Here is a 16,974-nt window from a genome sequence, read left to right as displayed (position 1 = left end):
CCTGCTTAGTAACCGGGTTCCAGCACCGTCAGCTGGTCCTCGGTTGTGCCATTGGCTCTTATTCCTTCTGCTGCCCCTCCGGGTGCCAGCACTGTCAGCTGGTCCTCGCTATTTCCATTTGCTCTTGCAGCTTATGCTACCCCTCCGGGTTCCAGCACCGTCAGTTGGTTCTCGTCAGAGCCTTTGGCCTAGGTGCCTCCATCTCGGTATCCGAGTTCCGGCAACGTCTGCTGGTCCTTGGTAGTGCTTTGTAGCACAGGTACCTCCTGCTTAGTAACCGGGTTCCAGCACCGTCAGCTGGTCCTCGGTTGTGCCATTGGCTCTTATTCCTTCTGCTGCCCCTTCGGGTGCCAGCACTGTCAGCTGGTCCTCGCTATTTCCATTTGCTCTTGCAGCTTATGCTACCCCTCCGGGTTCCAGCACCGTCAGCTGGTTCTCGTCAGAGCCTTTGGCCTAGGTGCCTCCATCTCGGTATCCGAGTTCCGGCAACATCTGCTGGTCCTTGGTAGTGCTTTGTAGCACAGGTACCTCCTGCTTAGTAACCGGGTTCCAGCACCGTCAGCTGGTCCTCGGTTGTGCCATTGGCTCTTATTCCTTCTGCTGCCCCTCCGGGTGCCAGCACTGTCAGCTGGTCCTCGCTATTTCCATTTGCTCTTGCAGCTTATACTACCCCTCCGGGTTCCAGCACTGTCAGCTGGTTCTCGTCAGAGCCTTTGGCCTAGGTGCCTCCATCTCGGTATCCGAGTTCCGGCAACGTCTGCTGGTCCTTGGTAGTGCTTTGTAGCACAGGTACCTCCTGCTTAGTAACCGGGTTCCAGCACCGTCAGCTGGTCCTCGGTAGTGCCATTGGCTCTTGTTCCTTCTGCTGCCCCTCCGGGTGCCAGTACCGTCAGATGGTTCAAGAGGACAAAGAACAGGAAGGCAACCACCAAGATGCAGAACAACAAGAGAGAGAAGACAAAGAAGCATAAAAAAAACAAAGCAGAAGAACATTAAGCATAAGACTAATACTCTGAGCAAATGATATTATCTTATTTATAAGCAGAAGAAGACTAAGCAGTGTATGGGGGTGAGTCCGTTCCTCCTCATGGTGCCCCTGGAAAAGGCCTGCTGCTGCAGGCCAAACTGAACGCGGACAAATCCTGTTGTAAATCTTTTGTGACAGGCAGAACGGAAGGTGTAAACTTCTAACTTTTCTAGATAACAACTACAGGAATGCCTGACACAAACAAGAATATGATGAAGAAGAATAGGAAGAAGATGAAGAAGTTGAATATGTAGAATAATAATTGTTGAATAAGAAGAATATGAAGAATGTAAGAAAAGGAAGAAGAAGAAGAAGAATGTAAAAAAAGGAAGTAGAAGAATTTAAAAAAGGAAGAAGAAGAATGTAAAAAAAGGAATAAGAAGAAGAATGTAAAAAAAGGAAGAAGAAGAAGAATGTAAAAAAAGGAAGTAGAAGAATGTAAAAAAAGGAATAAGAAGAAGAAGAAGGTAAAAAAGGGAAGAAGAATAAGAAAGAAGAAGAAAGAAGAAGAAGACATACATGTCTGGCAAAATATAAATGAGGCTAACATAGTCAATATCTTTGTAACTCCTAACGTCTTTAAAAAAAAAGTTTAATTCCTGCTATTCCTTTTGATTGGGCTAAAACTCTATGGCTTTAATGTCTCCTCCACCTCCCACAATACATTCTACATTATTCTTAGTTGTTTTTCTTCATGTAGAATTAACCTACAAGGAAAGAAAGGGTTTTTTTTAATTCCGATATTTTGGCCCCATTGACTTGCATTGGTTCCCGGTATCGGAATCGGCGATACCGATATTTTTTTTTAAGATCGGCCGATCCATTCCGATCCGATATTTTCAAGTATCGGCTGGTATCGCTCAACTCTAGTGGCAAGGATAAACTTCAAGGTATATTAAAGACCTATTGATAAAAGTTATGTTTTGTTGCACCCAAATTGAAACTTTATTTATTTAACCTCTTTGTGACCGCCCATGGTCTACAGTGTCTACAGTGGGTGGTCTTGCAGCGCTCTGGACCCCCAGGGTCCTGCAAGTGTTGCCATTGATGTGCAGAGACGTTGCTCTGACAGGTGACATCATCGGGAACTGATTAGAAGCGAAATGGCTTCTTACCCGCCAAAAGAAATTCTGCCTTCCCAAACACAAATACCCCCCTCCATTCTGAGCCCCACAGTGTACCTAAGCCACATACTGTATATCATCCATAATTTTGGCATTTCTGTAGTGATGAGAGCACCCCTAATTTACAGGTGCTTGTATGCAGAAGCACGGGCAGGGCATAATGTGCTGGTGACTGCAACGTACTGGTCACTACAACGGCAGTTTGCATTTTTCACTCCGTAACATCCACTGCTGCCTGTTTCTGGAAAACACTTATGGAGTCAAAATCATCACTACACTTGTAGATAAATTTCTAAAGGGGTTTAATTTCCAAACTAGGGTCACTTGAGAGGGGATTCTGCTTTTCTGGCATTTAGGGGCTCTTTATATAGTCTGGTAACTAATTTGTTCTCCAAGAGTCAAATATCACTCTGTCCCTCCAGAATCTTGCTGTGTGGCTAAGCAGTACTGTACAGCCACAAATGGGGTATTGCCAAGTTCAGAAGAAATTGTGTAACACATTTTAGACCATTTTTACCCATTTCCCAGTGTGAAAATGTAAAATCTGGGGCTAAGGCTGGTTTCACACTTGCGTTTTTTTGCGCAAAAAAACACATGCGTTTTTTCCTATACTTTACATGGGTGCGCATACACATGCGTTTGTACGCGTTTGTATGCGCATGCAGTTTTTTGTAGTGTGCGCTCGGGCGCACAAAATGCATCCTGTTGCATTTTTTGTGCGCTCGACTTGCCCCCAAAAAACGCATGTGCATGCAATGCGTTTTTTTTCACCCAAACACCCATTATAGTCTATGGGTGTGCATACGTGCGCATGGTAATGGGCACGTATGCACAAAAAACGCACCCAAACCCACAAAAAAACGCACACAAACGCATGATGCATTTGTTATGTGCGTTTGCACTGCGCACGGTGTGCAGCGCAAAAAAACGCAAGTGTGAAAGTAGTCTAAAACAATTTTTTTGTAGTAAAAATGTAATTATTTTTTCTTCAATGCCCAATGGTATCAAATTCTGTGACACACTTGTGGGGTCAATGTGATCACTGCACCCCTAGATGAACTCACTGAAAGGTGTAGTTTATAAAATGGGGTCACTAACAAGGGATTCTGCTGTTCTGGTACCTCAGGGGCTCTGCCGTTGTGACATGCCCCGCTCAAACCAATGCAGCAAAACCTGCACTGTAATAAGGCGCTCTAGCCCTATCATGCCCTGCCGTGCTCCCAGACTGTAGCTTTCCACCACATACTGGGTATTGGCGTACTCAGGAAAAATTGCACAACAAACCTTGAGGTCCATTTTTTCTTGCTACCTTATGAAAATAAAAAAGAGGGGGCTAAAATAGCATTTTTGTGGTAAAAATGTTTTTTTTATTGATGGCTCAATATTATAAGATATTAAAAAATTCTGTGAAGCCCCTGGAGGTTCAAGGTGCTCACCAGACATCTAGATAAATTCCCTGAAGGGTTTAGTTTCCAAAATGGTGTCACTTGTGGGGGTTTCCACTGTTTAGGCATGCCAGGGGCTCTCCAAACGCAACATGGCGTCCACTATTGATTCGAGCCAATTTTGCACTCAAAAAGGCAAATTGCACTCCTTCCCTTCCGAGCCCTGCCGTGTGCCCAAACAGTATTATTCCCCCACTTATGGGGTATCGGCATACTCAGGAGAAATTGCACAACAAATTGTATGGAGCAATTTCACCTTTTACCCTTATAAAAATGCAGAACATTGAGCTAAAATGATTTATTTGGGAAAAATGTTATATTTTTTTTATTTCCATGGCTCTACATTATAAACTTCTGTAAAGCACCTGTGAGTTCGAGGTGCTCAATTCACATCTAGATAAGTTCCCTAAAGGGTCTAGTTCCAAAAATGATGTCACTTGGTTGGGATTTCCAAGGTTTAGGCACATCAGGGGCTCTCCAAACATGACATGGCGTCCGCTAATTATTCCAGCAAATTTTACATTCAAAAAGTCAAATGGCGCTCCTTCCCTTCCGAGCCATGCGGGGTGCCCAAACAGTAGATTTCCCCCTAATATTGGGTATTGGCTTGTTCAGGAGTAATTGCAAAACAAAATGTATAGTCCATTTTCTCCTGTTACCCTTGTGAAAGTAAAAAAAAAGTTAGGTGTAAAGGAAAATTTTTGTGAAAGAAAAGTAAATGTTTTTTCCTTCCATTCATTCCTGTGAAGCCTCTGAAGGGTTAATAAACTTTTTGAATGTGGTTTTGAGCACCTTGAGGGGTGCAGTATTTAGAATGATGTCAGTTTTGGGTATTTTCTGTCACAAAGACCCCCCAAACTCAGGTCAAATGTGAGGTGGTCCCTTAAAAAATGGTTCTGTAAATTTTTTGGGAAAAATTAGAAATTGCTGGTCAACTTTTAACCCTTATAACTTTCTAACAAAAAAAAAATATGTTTTCAGAAATTGTGCTGATGTAAAGTAGACATGTGTGAAATGTTATTTATTAACTATATTCTTTGACAACATTCTCTGATTTAAGGGCATAAAAATTGAAATTTGGAAAATTGCAAAATTTTCAAAATTTTTCCAAATTTCCTTTTTTTTGTAACAAATAAACACAAGTCATATTGAAGAAATTTTACCACTATCATAAAGTACAAAATGCCACGAGATAACATTCTCAGAATAATCAGGATTTGTTGAAGTATTCTAGAGTTATGACCTCATAAAGTGACACCTTGTTCATAACTAAAAAACAATTGCCCCGATCAGGAAAGCAAAAACAGGCTCTGGCATGAAAGTGTTAATGGAAAATAATGAAGAAACAGAAAATTAACTATTGTTTAAGTTTGTTTATTTTTTTGTCTTAAGCACTAAATATGTGAACTTTGTACTGCACTACTATAGTTATGGCCAAAAGTACTGACACCCCTGCAATTCTGTCAGATAATACTCAGTTTCTTCCTGAAAATGATTGCAAACACAAATTCTTTGGTATTATTATCTTCATCTAATTTGTCTTAATTGAAAAAAACACAAAAGTGAATGAAGCAAAAAGCAAAACATTGATCATTTCACACAAAACTCCAAAAATGGGCCAGACAAAAGTATTGGCACCCCCAGCCTAATACTTGGTTGCACAACCTTTAGCCAAAATAAGTGTGACCAACCGCTTCCGGTAACCATCAATGAGTTTCTTACAATGCTCTGCTGGAATTTTGGACCATTCTTCTTTGGCAAACTGCTCCAGGTCCCTGATATTTGAAGGGTGCCTTCTCCAAACTGCCATTTTTAGATCTCTCCACAGGTGTTCTATGGGATTCAGGCCTGGACTCATTGCTGGCCACCTTAGAAGTCTCCAGTGCTTTCTCTCAAACCATTTTCCTTGTTGGTCCCGAGGGTTAAGGCGGATTCAAATACAATCACTAGACTAATAGGAACCTTTGACGATCAATCTGGAAAAGTCATGGACATTCTTGAGAGGTATTGGTCTATCCTTAAAATGGATAATGACATATGTGATTGTATTACCCCGGGTCCGTCAGTTACATTTAGGAAGGGCAGGTCAATAAAGGATCGGGTGGTGAGCAGCCATCTGGAGCCTCAGAAGAGAGAGGAAACGTGGCTACGGAAGAGAGCAACAGGCACTCTTAAGTGTGGGCTCTCTAGTTTTTGTAAATATATTTGTGTATCTCATACCTTTTGCAGTGCCTGCACAAAAAGAGTGTATGAAATGAAAAGCTTTGCAAATTGTAAAACCAATGGAGTTGTATATTTGTGTACTTGTACCTGCCCCCTTGACTATGTGGGAAAAACAAAACGTGAATTACGTGTCCGCATAAGTGAACATCTGGGGGATATTAGACATAAGAGGGATACCCCCCTTGCCCGCCATGTTAATATGGTACATGGAGGGGATGATAAACAATTTTCGTGTTATAGAGAGAGTGCAGCCCGCAGCCAGACAGGGAGATTGGGATAACAGAATCCTACAGCGTGAGACACGCTGGATTTTTTGGCTTGAATCGCAGAGCCCGAAAGGCCTAAATGAACAGTTAACATTTAGTAGTTATTTATAATCGATGTGGTCTCTCACCTTCCCAGCCTGCTGTTTTTAGCTCCTTCGGAGCGGTTCATGATGATTGGATCGGTATATTATTACTTTTTGTTATTTTTCTATTTATTTCTTTTTTCATTCATTGAGGATACATCTATTCTACTCCCTGCTATTGAGGATGGCGTTCGCTATTTTGGCAATGTGCCAGGTGCTCTGACTAGCAAGATTATCTGTGACCTTTAATGTATAGTAAGGTTATATGCACCTAATTAGCATTTGATCTTATAATTAATTATGGTCCCTTAAGAATAAAAGACTTTCTGCACATTGTTTGTGGAGGGTAATTTGCACCTGAGAGCGTTTTGCCAGTGATAAAGACGCATTATGCTTGTGACTTATTAGTTCTCTGGCACCACTGATTGAAGCTTTGTTTCCGGGAGTGTTGTTTATCTGGGTGCACGCCGCCCACGTCATCCAGGCACCAGCTGCATTGAACAGCATATCTGAGCACTGTTTGTTCTTCCTCAATATTATTCCCTTCCGGTTTTTGGAACGCATGATGCGCTCCATTATATCATCATCTTGGATTTACTGTGACCGGAAGTGTGCGTTCCATACTAACGCAGAATCTTTAAACAACGGCGGTGAACGCGCAGGAGTAAGCCGCACATTGCATTTCTCTTTCGGCCAGGGGTAATGAGACCCCATTTCCTGACCCCTGATGAACCCTCATCGGATTAAGAGGGGGAAACGCGTCGGGCTTTCATCTGCATCAATTGGCTGATAAGTATAATGCTGCACGTCATATTTGGCAGACCCCTTCTGTGGTACTGAGTACTGAGATCAATCTTTTTGAGCAATTATGCTCTGCTGGTTTATACATTGCATGCGTTACTATTTGTGTACCACATGAGAAATTATTATTGAGGTGACTTTGTTAGCCTCATTTTTTTACTTATGACCTGTGTGAGACAGCACAATGATTGTGCATTTTTTGATGTGCAGACATTATATCTGACTTGGATGGTGTCTCTTAGTGAAATAGGGTAATGATTAACCCCTGCTTTCAAATAATGGTCGCCGCATGTGCAACACAGGATATATAAGGTTCTTTTTTGCCTATAATGTGCAGTCTTTTTACTATTTTCCAACTGCTTGTCCGGGGATCCGGACAGATGAATTGTCATATGTGCTATTTATTGAATTTTCTTGTAGCCGTTTTTTACTGATTTTGCTATTTGGTAACTGGGTCTGCCTATTGCAGCTTATTAGCATTTTTGGTGACTACGAGATAAGTCTTACCTAAAGCTGCATTTTGATATTACCCCTTTTTTCTTTCTTTTTATTACGAGATAAGCTTATACTGTGGGGTATCTACATTATCAGAATTACTACGAGATAAGTTCATAGCACATTAGTATTATCTATGAGACCATTGATGTCTCTTTATCTTTTTCGGTATCATAAGTGTGTGTGTGGAATTTTTTTGTGTCCTTTTTTGTATACGTAGGGAGGCTTAGGGGCTATTAGGGATACCGACGTTGAGCGGGGGCGCCATAACGTCAACAACTAGGGTGCCAACCTCCGCGGCTAGGAAGGGCTGAATTAGGGTGGACTAGGGCAATTTAGCCTGTGGCCCATTTTTTGATATAATTGAATAAAATTTAAACAGTATTTCTGCTACCCTTCATTATTTTGTCCTCTACCCCTCCCTCTTTTAGTCATTTCTACTAATGTTTTTAGTGATTGAATTAAAAGCTATATTTTAGGGATTGTTGTTGCTTCTGGTGTTACAATTTATTCTATAATCCCATCTATTATTTTTGAGGTCTGTTTTTTATACGCAAGTCAATAAGTTTTCCCAGTTTTTTGTGACAAAATTAGGAGGGTCAGCTTATACACGGGTCGGCTTATACACGAGTATATACGGTAATTATGGAATCACCCTGTAAATTTTCTTTCCCAAAACTAACACCTGCATTAAATTAGATCTGCTTGTTAGTCTGCATCTAAAAAGGAGTGATCACACCTTGGAGAGCTGTTGCACCAAGTGGACTGACAGGAATCATAACTCCACCATGAGAGATGTCAATTGAAACAAAGGAGAGGATTATCAAACTCTTAAAAGAGGTAAATCATCACACAATGTTGCAAAAGATATAGTTGTTCACAGTCAGCTGTGTCTAAAATCTGGACAAAATACAAACAACATGGGAAGGTTGTTAAAGGCAAACATACTGGTAGATCAAGGAAGACATCAAAGCGTAAAGACCGGAAACTTAAAGCAATATGTCTCCTAAACAGGAAATGCACAACAAAACAAATGAGGAACGAATGGGAGGAAACTGGAGTCAACGTCTGTGACCGAATTGTAAGAAACCGCCTAAAGGAAATGGGATTTACATACAGAAAAGCTAAACAAAAGCCATCATTAACACCTAAACAGAAAAAAACAAGGTTACAATGGGCTAAAGAAAAGCAATAGTGGACTGTGGATAACTGGATGAAAATCATATTCAGTGATGAATTGTGACTCTGCATTTGGCAAGGTGATGATGCTGGAACTTTTGTTTGGTGCCATTCCAATGAGATTTATAAAGATGACTTCCTGAAGAGAACATGCAAATTTCCACAGTCACTGATGATATGGGGCTGCATGTCAGGTAAAGGCACTGGGGAGATGACTGTCATTACATCTTCAATAAATGCACAAGTTTATGTTGATATTTTGGACACTTTTCTTATCCCAACAATTGAAAGGATGTTTGGGGATGATTAAATCATTTTTCAAGATGATAATGCATCCTGCCATAGAGCAAAAACTGTGAAAACATTCCTGGAAAAAGACACATAAGGTCAATGTCATGGCCTGCAAATAGTCCGGATCTTTGGTGGAAGTTGAAGAAAATGGTCCATGACAATTCTCCAACCTGCAAAGCTGATCTGGCGACAGCAATCAGAGAAAGTTGGAGCCAGATTGATGAAGACTACTGTCTGACACTCATTAAGTCCATGCCTCCGCGACTGCGAGTTGTTAGAAAAGCCAGAGGTGGTGCAACAAAATACTAGTGATGTGTTGGAGTTGTTTTTTTTGTTGGTTTGTTTTTCATGATTTCATATTTTTTTCACTCAGAATTGACTGATTCCATAATGTTTCTCCTCTGCTTGGTTTAAAAAAGTAACCATTACTGACTGCCACATTTATTGTTCTCGATTACTTTTAGTGTTTCTTAAAGCCAGAAAGTTGCCATTTGAATTGACTTTGGTTTTGTGCCATGTCTGTAATCGGCTTTTTTTCTACAAAATTAAACATCTGAATGAACATCCTCCAAGGCCGGTGATTCCATAATTTTTGCCAGGGGTTGTATTTCATTTTATACAGATTTCATGTTTCCCACTGCTATCTCAGGTAATGTGGACTTCACCCTTCCCCTGATTTAGTATCACTATTGGTACACATTGGGCTGTTTATTCATCTTTTATTATGTGCCGCTAATCTACTGCTTGCGATATTGGCATCACCTGACTTCATCTGGGTATAACTTTTTCAGCTACCTGATGCCCGCATGACCTTTCTCTTCTTTATTTTTCTCGTCCTAGTCCAGTGTCTAACATAATTTATAAAATATTTATAACATATTAGTAAATATATCAAGATATTACTGTAATATTATAATACCGTACATGCCGGACAGAAGGACCAGGGAATGGCGCTGTCTTTGCCACCGAGAGAAATTAAGGTGCAGAAATTTCAGGTTGCTTTTAGGTAAAAAAAAAAAAAATGTATTCAAATTGATAAAAGCTATATACACAACATGTTTCTGCAGTTTGCAGCCTTTTTCAGGTGTATGGAGAAAATTAATTGGGCCCTTCTTATATAGCCCTTTCCTATTGTGAGAGAGAGAGAGGGGAGACAAAAGAGGAAGAGGAGGAGTCATTCATCTTACATTGTCATTCTAAAGACATACTAATAGGGAATTTAAATTGTGAGCCCCATCGGGGACAGTGATGATGATGTGTGCAAACTGTAAAGCGCTGCGGAATATGTTAGCGCTATATAAAAATAAAGATTATTATTATTACATTGGTTTTTTTCAATCTATATATATATGAACGCCTTATCGTGTCTGTCTGTAACCGAAATCGCGGGCCACTGATTGGTCGAGGCCGCCAGGCCCCCGCTAGGCCGCAACCAATCAGCGACAGGCGCAGCTGTTTATAACGGTAAGCTGCAGGCCGCGACCAATCAGCGGCAGGCGCAGGACTTAATCTGTAAAAAAGAGAATTAAAATAAAAAAAAGTTATCCTCACCTTCCGATGGCCTCCTGTCTTCTTTCCACGCTCCCGGCCTCGCATTCCCAGTAATGCTTTGTGGCTTAGACCGCTGATGACGTCATTCTCGCGAGAGCGAGAAAGAAGACCGACATCACTTTCGCGAGAGTGAGAAAAAAGACCGACGTCATCAGCGGTCTAAGCCGCAAAGCATTACTGGGAACGCGAGGCCAGGCGCGTGGAAAGAAGACAGGAGGCCGACGGAAGGTGAGAATAACTTTTTTTATTTTTTAATATTATTTTTGTACAGGGCCACGTTGCTGATTGGTCGCGGCTACAGGGCCGCGTTGCTGATTGCTCACGGACAGAGGGCCGCGACGCTGATTGGTCGCGGCTACACGGAAAGGGGGGTGAGGGGACCATGCATACCAGGAAAGGGGGGTGAGGGAACCATGTATACCAGGATTGGGGGGTGAGGGGACCATGCATACCAGGATTGGGGGGTGAGGGGACCATGCATACCAGGATTGGTGGGTAAGGAGACCATGCATACCAGGATAGTGGGTTGTGGGGACCATGCATACTTGGATTGGGGGGTGAGGGAACCATGCATACCAAGAAAGGAGGGTGAGGGGACCATGCATACCAGGATAGGGGGTGAGGGGACCATGCATACCATGAAAGGGGGGTGAGGGGACCATGCATACCAGGAAAGGGGGGTGAGGGGACCATGCATATCAGGATTGGGGGTGAGAGGACCATGCATACCAGAATTGGGGGGTGAGAGGACCATGCATACCAGGACTGGGGGGTGAGGGGACCATGAATACCCCAAAAGGAGGGTAAGAGGACCATGCATACCAGGATTGGGGGGTGAGGGGACCATGCATATCAGGAAAGGGTGGTGAGGGGATCATGCATACCAGGATAGGGGGGTGAGGGGACCTTGCATACCAGGATAGGGGGGTGAGGGGACCATGCATACCATACCAGGACTGGGGGGTGAGAGGACCATGCATTCCAGGATTGGGGGGTCAGGGGACCATGCATACCAGGATAGGTGGTTGAGGGGTAGCATGGATATCAGGATTGGGGGTGAGAGAACCATACATATCAGGATTGGGGGTGAGAGAACCATACATATCAGGATTGGGGGTGAGAGAACCATACATATCAGGATTGGGGGTGAGACAACCATACATATCAGGATTGGGGGTGGATTATTGCATTATTATTAAATCTTCAAAAATAAACTACATATATATTCTAGAATACCCGCTGCATTAGAATCGGGCCACCATCTAGTAATCAATTTATTTATCTTGTTTGCAGAGCTGTGTTTCACTTGACCTCAGGAAACTCTTTGCAGATTGCTTCCTATATCATCTGTTATTCTATTGTCCTATGCTATATTAGACATATATATTTTTTGTTTAATTTTGAATGTTATAATTCTACTTTGTGGCCACTGATATGAAATAAATATTTATGCTTTATTTGGATAAACCTTGACAAAAGCCAATATACGTTGGTTGGTTCTTGTGTTCATACTCAAGTGTGCCTGCGAAAATAAAAACACATTATTTTCTTCAAGACTTTGTGTTGTTTCGAAGGTTATTCTTCTAATATGAATACAACCTCTAGGCAGGGCTTAGGGCTTTGCAGTTTATTGCTAAATATATAGCTGCTGCAAGTGACCACATGTTCAAAAAATTGTCTGTTGTCATCCATACAATTAACGTGCTTTGTGAAAATTACAATGGTTTTATATTTTTGAAAACTGCTTGACCTGCTACAGGTGAAATAAAATGTAAATAAAAAGAATGTTGTTTCAATTAATCAAGGATACTTTGCTTCCAGAGATCTAGCAATTCCTTGGAAGTGGAATTGCTGATGATGGTGCATGCAGACAGTGTGGACATGAGGCAGGCGCAACTGCGCTTGTTGTTGAAGCACAATTAATACACCCACCCACGACAAATAGCTTCCTGTCCCACTTTGCAGGGAGGCACAGGACACCACTTCTAAAGCCACACCAGTGTGAACAGGTGGTCAGTTGGATAGCAGATAATGCTTCCAGCATGCTGGCCATCACCACCCAATCATTTTTGGACCCACAGAAGCGTTGGGATAGGCGCGAAACGGCTGTTGTCCTCCTTCACTTCCCCGCTCCCCCTGCATGTTAAAGGATTGTCCCGCCTCATGGAATAAAGGACATTAACCTTTTTTAAGGAGCAATAGTGAGTGCTGTTTCCTTTTATCCAAATTTGATAGCAGATAATGCTTCCAGCATGCTGGCCATCACCACCTAGTCTTCCACATGGTCCATTCTCATAAGTCAAGAGTTTGGATCAGTTAATGCTCAACTTGATCCTGCTTCCTCAGACAATGTCGAGTCCAAGCAGACCAGTGATCCTACACTCAGACAATCCAAGGAGCTCTTTACATCATCATTTCTTGATTGTGGCCTCTCACTCTGCATGTTTCAAGAGGGACATGAGAACATGCTGTTTAGTGTTGCACAAAACTTAAAGCAGCCACGGTCACAAGAAGATGACAATGGGAAAGAACAAATTTTGCCTAAGGCAATAGTTGATGAAACACAGTTTCTGATAAGTCAGCTTGTTTGTTAAGTCACCAAGTTAGGAGGACCAGGGTGTGGCAGGGGAAGACTAGGGAGTGGATGATGAAGGAGCTGATCCAATCTGGGAAGCTGGCATGTAAAGCAAGACCCACAGCGCTGAGATGGAAGGATCGGCAGCACTGAAACAGGCAGTAAGAGGCAGTGAGGTGAACAGAGGGACAAATGGGAAAATGTTCCACAGATCACCTACAATCCTGCATTTCTCCATCAAATGGTTAGGTTTCCCCAGTCTGGGACTTTATTAAAGAGAGTTCTGAAACAAACAAAAAAAATGTTCATTTGCAACCTGTGCCATGCCATGGTCAGCAGGGACATGATCATTAAGAGTTTAACCAACACCAGCATCTGGCACACGTCATCTAAGTGGCCAACATAGTGGATCAAACATCTGGTTCCACAATTAGTGCCACCAGGTGACACCACTGCCTCTTCTCCTTCACTAAGTACTTGCCAATCCCCTGTCCATGGCACTGGCACAGATGACTCCTGCTCTGCACCTGTCCCTACAAATTCTTAGGCATCATCATAAGGCACTACCAAATCCTTGTTCTAGCACAGAGTTCAGCTATCCCTACCCCAGGCATTGGAACAAAAAAGAAAATTACCAGCCATGAACCCACAGGCCCAAACACTAAGTGGGCACAATTCTAAAATGCTTGTCATGGAAATATTGCTATTTAGGCTTGTAGACACAGATTAGTTCCACCCACTCATGGCAGCATCCGTATCTTGGTACTCAGTCTCCACCTTCCACTATATCTCCCTGTCTGGAGTCCCCGCGTTGTACTAGCACATGTCAAAGAACATTACCCATGCTCATGCTAACGTACTTACTGGGATTTTAAATTTAACGACTGTGCTACTGACGCCAAGGATTGCTGGCGCTACTTCTATGAGGGTTTCCTCCACCTCCTTTACCAGTTGCTGCACCCTTCCTTCTCCTCATTCTCCCTCTCCAATGTTTTATCTTAGAGCATGTTGTCCACATCAGCCAGAAGTTGGAAGCTCAGCAGCATTGTCTCAAAGCGGCAACAGGCTCTGCTGAAGCTATTTTGTCTAGGAGACAAATCGCATACCATGGCAGAGTTATTGAAAGGAGTAACAGACCAGACAGATCTGTGTCTTTCTTTGCTGAGCCACCAACCAGGCATGGTCATGTGTGATAATTGGGGAAACCAGGTGGCAGATGTGAATCTTGGCAAGCTCACACACTTACCATGCTTGGCCCTTATGCTTAACTTGGTAGTTCAGTGGTTTCTGAAACATACCAAGATTTGAAAAAAATTTTGGTCAAAATACGCCATGTCAGCGCCCTTTTCCATAAGTCGTCTACAGCTGCCACCGTTCTGGCAGTGGTGCAGCAGCACCCACAAATACCAGCTCACCGGAATTCCCCATTGCACATGCTGGCAAGCCTTTGTGAGCAGCAGTGGTCACTTGTGGAATACTTGCTCCATTGCATCTGCCACAATTCTGGTCAGCCAGTGTAACGAGATAGACCGGAACTCATGCATGCCGGGTCCAGAACTAGAAGGGCTGCATCCTCTGTTCCTGGGGTAAGCCTGAATGGGCAGACCTCCCTCTGCTGCATGAGAGAAGTCTGAGAGAGACAGAGTTTCCTGCTGACAGGAGGGGGCGGGGAGAGACAGAAAATGGCATGCAGCAGTCGGCAGATAAAAGGAGAGAGAATCAGTTTGGCGCCAGCGAAGAGCAGTGCAGAGGGAAACATGCAGAGTGGTGAGCAGCACGCTCTGCTTCCCCCATCAGAGTGTCCTGGTGTGGCGACCGGCCATATAGAAGGCGCCCCCATAACCTGCAGAATGGAACCATGCCAGCAGAGCTGTGTCAGCAGGGAGAGCCATGTCAGTGGAGCAGAGCCATGCCAGCAGTGAGAGCCATGCAAAGCCGTGCTCCCAGAGCGGAGCCGAGCCGGGTATCACAGCAGACCAAGAGAGGGGTGCTCCGGCCGAGAGTACAAGTGCCAGGCAGACCAGCGTCGCCTGCCGCAAACAGCGGGGACCAGAGAGAGCAGGACGTGTGGTGTGTGTCCAGTGACAGCTAGAGAGTACCAGGTGCCGTACATGACCTGATCATGAGTACCGCACATGCGCTGCCTAAGAGAAACCAAGGGAACATATGCAAAAAAGACCATGACATATAATCAGTGCACACTTGAATATCCATTAGCGTATAATTTTATTAACATCACAAAAAACAATCAAGGGTTAAAAACAATTAAAATCAACAATTTGTTCCCATGTCCACTAGGGGACAGCCGTGAACTATACTCTATTTGCAAACTATACATGTGTAAACATACATACGGTATTCTGATGAACACCTCTCAATTGAAGAATACCGTAAACTTCTATGTGCAAACTATACATGTGTACACATACATAATCTAATGAATACCTCTCAATTGGAAAAATACCATATTGCTATACATGAATACAGACAGATGGCTGTCGAGGGTGTCCCCAGAGACAGCAACACCTCAATTAAAGAGGGAGTAATGTCTATAAGAGCACTAAATGGTCCCCTACCCTAATTCTCACTAGCAGACAGAAAACGGCTAAAAGAGCCGGAAAATATGTAGAAGGTATAGAATGTAGCTGTATGCAGGAGAATCCCCCCAGAAAATGTCCCAAGTGGAACAAGAAGATAGCAGCACAAGGATATGATTAACCCCGCACAGTCAAGGCCAAAATAATGGAGGAAAAACTCCCATATGAGTAAAGAGTCCTGAATGGGTTACCAAAGTGAAGTTAACGCTTGGAAGTACCGCCCGGTGGGGGGACGGGAAGTGGAGGAACAGGGCACAGGAGAACCCAACGCGTATCACTGCCGCACTGCAGCTTCGTCAGGGGAAGTAAGGATGCGTGCATATTGGAATCTAAAGATAGTAGTTAAATCTGACCAGAGATGACTCTCCGGCATGTGGATCCTGCTATGGGAAGCGGCCTCTTTCCTAATAGCATTGAGCTGCTGGGGCCCGCTGAGTGGTTTAATCAGTGCAGCACCTGCCCAGTATCAGAATGCAGAGTTTGTTCCCCTAATATCACCTCTGTTAAGGATGGTCAAAACACATAGAGGGCAGAATCAGCCATCTATGCAGAATTGTGCAGCATACTTAGTTTTGTATTTTTGGTTTTTATATTATTATTAACGTGCTGACAAGACAGGTTGTGTCCAGATGGACACACGAGTAAAGGCGCATGCGAGATGTGCGGCTGCACAGGGAAGGGAAAGAGATAGCCCATTTATAAGAGTAGCAGTAGATTTAGAGAAAACAAAGATGCTGGTGTACTCAGGGGAAGGGGGCAAACCAGCTGACATGACCCAGGACAAATTATAATAAGGGGTACAAATCTGTATAGATGAAAGTATAAGGAGAAGAGGGAGAGCGTGGAAAACACTGGCCTCCAAACTTATATGATAAGACGGCAGCGGCGGCGTGTGTGGATACATCCGATTATTGAACTCCGGGAGAGCCGTGGGAGCGTACCACACCCTCTACGGCGTGTTCCAGGCAAACCCGGATAAATTTACTGATAACACACGAATGTCCCAACAAAGCTTCAGGGATTTGCTTGGTCGTGTCCAAGATGCCATCCGGAGACAGGACACACAGCTCCGTCGTGCGATCCCTCCGGAGGAACGGCTCCTGGTCAAATTACGGTGCGTATTGCAAAACCAATGCCTGCATAATTTTCTTTGTTCTCACATGTACTATTGCAAAGCTGGCAGAATTATTGTTCTGCCATGTAATTAACCAAAGGCTGTAGTATTTTTTTTATGCCATGTAGTAAAGAAAAGGCTGGATATTTATTTGTATGGCATTTTTGTTTTTTCTTGTTTTACATCTTATTTTTTGGTGTTGT

Source organism: Dendrobates tinctorius, unplaced genomic scaffold (assembly GCF_039654945.1).
Source record: "Dendrobates tinctorius isolate UK_male_01 unplaced genomic scaffold, ASM3965494v1 ptg000151l, whole genome shotgun sequence".
Lineage (NCBI taxonomy): Eukaryota > Metazoa > Chordata > Amphibia > Anura > Dendrobatidae > Dendrobates > Dendrobates tinctorius.
Note: the sequence above shows the minus strand (reverse complement) of the source record.